Below are 5075 nucleotides of genomic sequence, written 5' to 3'. Positions count from 1 at the left end.
GGCCAACTGTAAAAGCAGTTACTACATGGATAACTTCACATAGCTTCTTATAATATAAATTAATATCAAAGTAAGAAATGCCCAGACATACACACACAAATACAGACACACACACACACACACCCCATAGTTTTGTTTCTTATGTGTTGAAAATTCAGGGATAAATTTGGCAAAAATTATCTGGGAATTTAAAGAAAGGAAAAATCTTTGGATAATATACTTAGCACTCTGAGTCTTTAATTATGAAACTTTATAACTGGACCCCAGAAGAATATTGACCACCTTATTTTGGTGGTTTTCTGCAGATGTGGGGCCAGTTATCTTTTATAAAGCAATACTCTTGGGGCTGGGGATGTGGCTCAAGTGGTAGCGCGCTCGCCTGGCGTGCGTGCGGCCCGGGATCCATCCTTAGCACCACATACAAACAAAGATGTTGTGTCCGCCGAAAACTAAAAAATAAATATTTTAAAAAAATAAAAAATAAAGCAGTACTCTTTTAGTCCAGGATTATATCATACTACACCAGAAGGAAGGAGGCAAATCTAAATCCAGGCAAGTAATTTACATACCCAATTTTTAAAGGTGGAATTTCTGACTTCTCAGAATTCTCACTTTACAAGCATTTATCTGTAGCAACTCATCTAAATAGAGCATTTTTAATTTCTTGTTAGAAAAGATGGTAAGGAATGAGTAAGATATCCTGTACTCATTTATGTAGAACATAATTCCATATCTTAATATTTTAATCTTTTTGAAAGTCAAATGCACATTTTTCATCACACTGAATCAAAATTATACTTAGTGACTACACTATTGTAATTTTTGTTGAATAAAAATTCAGGTACTGCCATACTGCCAGGCGTGGTGGTGAATGCCTACAACCTCAGCAGCTCGGGAGGCTGAGCCAGAGGATTGCAAGTTCGAGACCAGGTTCAACAATTTAGTGAGTCCCTAAGCAACTTAGTGAGACCCTGTCTCAAATAAAAAAAGGTTGGGGATGTTGTTCATTGGTTAAGCACCTCTGGGTTCAATCCCTGCTACCAAAAGAAAGAAAATGCGGGTACTGCTACTTAACTTTAGGGAACTTGTTTCTGGTAATTGAAGTTATTAACATAATGGATCCTAGTTGGATTAGATGATTATTTTGGTTTCAATTTTTTTGTTTATTTTTTGTTTGTTTGTTTCACTTGTCCTCACTCAGATATCTGGCAAAAGCCTCTTCAAAATTTGTGGTAACAGAATCAAGGTTTATAAATATATCTGAGCTGGTGGACCAGAGAACATGTCAACGTTATGAAAATACCACACACTTAAATGTACACACTTTTTTTTTTTTTTTTTTGATGGGGGAGGGGTTACTGTCCACTGAGCCACATCCCCAGATGTATTTTGTATCTTATTCAGAGACAGGGTCTCACTTTTGCTGAGGCTGGCTTTGAATTTGCCATCCTCCTGCCTCAACCTCCAGAGCTGCTGGAGATTGCAGGTGTGTGCCACTACCCAGCATGTGCACACATTTTTGTAGTATTATTCTTGAATACATAAGTAAAAAGCAAAAAACTATTCAGATTGTTTTGATTCTTAAAAATCATTGAACTGGTATCTGACCATAGAATTTGAGGAAGTACTTTTCCAATTTGTGTAAAACCTGTTAGTCTATAATTTTTATTTGCCTATAAGTTAACATGGTTCCAAATTCTAAAACCTGGGTTCCAAAAGGAATGTGAAAGTGTTAAAATGTGTGTAATTACAAAAACATTTTAATGCTATTTTCTGCACTGCTGATTTTTTTAAATTAATATTTTATTTAAAAATTTTTATTAACATTATTTTATTTGCTCAATGCTTTCCCCCCCCCCCTTCCTTTTGCTGGTGCTGGGGATTGAACCCAGGGCTTTGTGCATGCTAGGCAAGCACTCTATCAATTTAGCTATATCCCCAGCCCTGCTGCTTGTGTGATAAATCTGATAAAATTCTTAACATTCCATTTGTTCTATTATTCAATTGAATGCTTTGATAAATTGTTTATTATTATAAGAACAGTAGATGCTCTTTGGGAAAAAAAATGATTAGATGATATGGAAATAGATATAACCCTAAAAAGCAGCTTCTCTATAATTCTTTGGGTATGAGTAAAAATATTACTTCAGATTAATTCAATACATACACAGTTCTTTTGCAACTCCATTCACTTGGGTATGTCTTAGACTTGTATTTCAAGGATTCATTTCTACTTTTAATGCATGTCATAATTTTCTGTTGATAATTTTTGCTTGTTTTGTAGTTTTTTAAAAAAATATTTTTAAAGTATTAATAGGAGAAGCAAGTACAAAGTACACTGAAAGGGCCTCAGCAATGAGACCCCAACAGCAGTGAGCACTTCTAGCATCCAGATCTTGGTTTCTCTATAAAGAAGAACAAGAGGTCCTTGGAGAAATGGTTCATTCTAGAGTTGGGGCAACGAATGTACAAGATGAGCCTAGAATGTACAAGATGAGGTATGCTATAGAATACCTGACCAGTGTGCCTTAAAACTGTCAAAGTGATTAAGAACAGTGAAAGTCTGAGAAACTATCATAGCCAGGGGGTCATGACTCCTAAATGTAATGGGGTATCCCAAATGGGATGCTGAAATGGAAAAAGTTCAATAAGTGAAAATAAATAAATCTTAATAACAATGTGGATTTTAGTACTGATTCATTGATTATTGCAAAAATACCGTAGTGATGTAAAATGATATTATGGGAAGTGTGGTATGAGGCATGTGGGAACTCTTTTTTGCAAATCAGAGTATTTTTTAAAATTTATTTTGAAATTTACAACTCAACAGTGAGTTTCTTACAAAGCAAATACCTTCAATTCCCCAGGTTAAAAAATAAAAAACATTGCCAGTTGGGGGCTGGGGATGTGGCTCAAGCGATAGAGTGCTTGCCTGGCATGCGTGTGGCCCGGGTTCGATCCTCAGCACCACATACCAACAAAGATGTTGTGTCCCCCAACTAAAAAATAAATATTAAAAATTCTCTCTCTCTCTCTCTCTCTCTCTCTCTCTCTCTCTCTCTCTCTCTCTCTCTCCTCTCTCACTCTCTCTTTAAAAAAAAAAAATTGCCAGCATCTTAGAAGTCATTTTTTTATGCTCTTAATTCTTTAGTTTCCTCAAATTGCAGTTAGCTTTTCACAAGACACTTTTTGTATATTTTGAATTTTCTATAAATTGATGCATCCACATTGTGGCATGTAGCTATAATTCATTTTTAGTGTCATATATTTCATCATGAGAACATAAAATTTTTCCATATTGTTGATGTGCAATTTTAGGTTGTGACTATTCAAGCCCTTTTATCTCTTTTATGTCTTTAACTTATTGATGTTTAGTTGTTTACATATTCAAGATATATATTGTCAGTTTGGGTTGGAAATATTTTCTTTTATTTTGTGGCTTTTTTTTTTTTTGGTATTAGAGATTGATCTCAGGGGCACTTATTACTGAACTGCATCTCCATTCCTTTTTAATTAATTTATTTATTTAAAATTTATATTGAGACAGAGTTTTGCTAAATTGCTGAGGCTGGCCTCAAACTTCTGATGCTTCTGCCTCATTCTCCTGAGTTGCTGGGGTTATAGTCATGTGCCACAATGCACAGCTATATTTTTAATTTTCTATTACTAATCTTGAAATTCTTTAGTGTCATTCAATTTATCAGTGTTTTTTTTTTCTTTTTCCTGACGATTGATGCTTTCTTAAGAAATCTTCCCCCAAGATGATGAGGTTGTTTATATTAACTGTCTTTCTTTTTCCCCTGTGTGTTCAGGGCCTTACTCAGTAAGATTTTCCCACCCAGGATTAGCAAATTACTAGAGATAAACAATTCTTTACTCTCAGTGCTGGCCAGCTAATCCAGAGCCCATTCTACCAACCAACTTTATCATTGGCCGGTCAAATTCAGGACCATTAACTACCTGACTTAATCACCTCAGAGCCCAGTATCAAACAACTAGGGACAGTCCCTAAATCACAGCTTGTGAAATTATTTACACAAGCCAATCCTGAGACAAGGCTTTGTTGCCCTGGCTGGCCTCATGGTTCTCCTGCCATAGCCTTCCAAGTAACTGGGATTACAAGTGTGTTCCCCCACATCCAGCATGGACATTTTCATATTAAACTTGTCCCCAAAAAAGGTGAATTTTTTTTACTCTTGCCTGCAAACACTTCTAATATTTAGTTTCACAATCATTTTATAGTTTTGTCATACATCACTTAGATTTGATATTTTTAATAGTATATTTTTAAAGTTTCATACTTGCTGATATGATTGACTTTTCTACATTGACTTTGTAATCTTCAAAATCTAATTATTTGTGTATACAACTCACCATCTATGAATTATTTCTTCTTTTAGAATATTTTTGTTCTTAAAATATTGTCTAAGATCTCCAGTTCATTACAGGGTTTCGTGAGAGATGGTAGAGGGTATCTTTGTTTCATCTCACAGGAAAATCTTTCAAAACTTCTATTAAATATTTTTACAATAGCATCTTTGTAGATTTGGATACCCTTACAAGAAAGAAATTAAAAAATTTTTAGAAATTTTGATCTTGATGTTTTTGTTGCTTGATTTCACTAGTGTTTTGTTTAGGATTTTCATGTGTTCATGAATGAGAATCTTTGTAGGCTCTGCAGTTTCCTTTTTCTCATTCATTATATGTGGTTTTTTTCCTTTCTAAAGTTAAGTCTTGCTATAGAAAAATTTTATTAGTATTTTTAAACACTCAACTTGGTATTGCTTCTGTTAGGCTTGTTTTAAGTTTTCTACGTATGATAGATTGTTTTATACATTTTGGTTAATCTCTTTTCCTAATGGGAGGGAGATAGTAGATGCTGAATGTGCCCTCTGAAAATTCACATGTTGAAATTGTAATCCCCAAGGTGATAGATATTAAGATGTGGGGCTTGGCAGGGGTGTGATTAGCTCATGAGGATGAAGACCTGAGTGGGATTAGTGCCTTTACAAAGGAAGCTTTAGGGAGTTGCCTTGCCCATTTCTACTATTTGAGGACCAGAGGTGCCATCTATG

The sequence above is a fragment of the Urocitellus parryii genome, chromosome 14, assembly GCF_045843805.1.
Source record: "Urocitellus parryii isolate mUroPar1 chromosome 14, mUroPar1.hap1, whole genome shotgun sequence".
Classification (NCBI taxonomy): domain Eukaryota; kingdom Metazoa; phylum Chordata; class Mammalia; order Rodentia; family Sciuridae; genus Urocitellus; species Urocitellus parryii.
Note: the sequence above shows the minus strand (reverse complement) of the source record.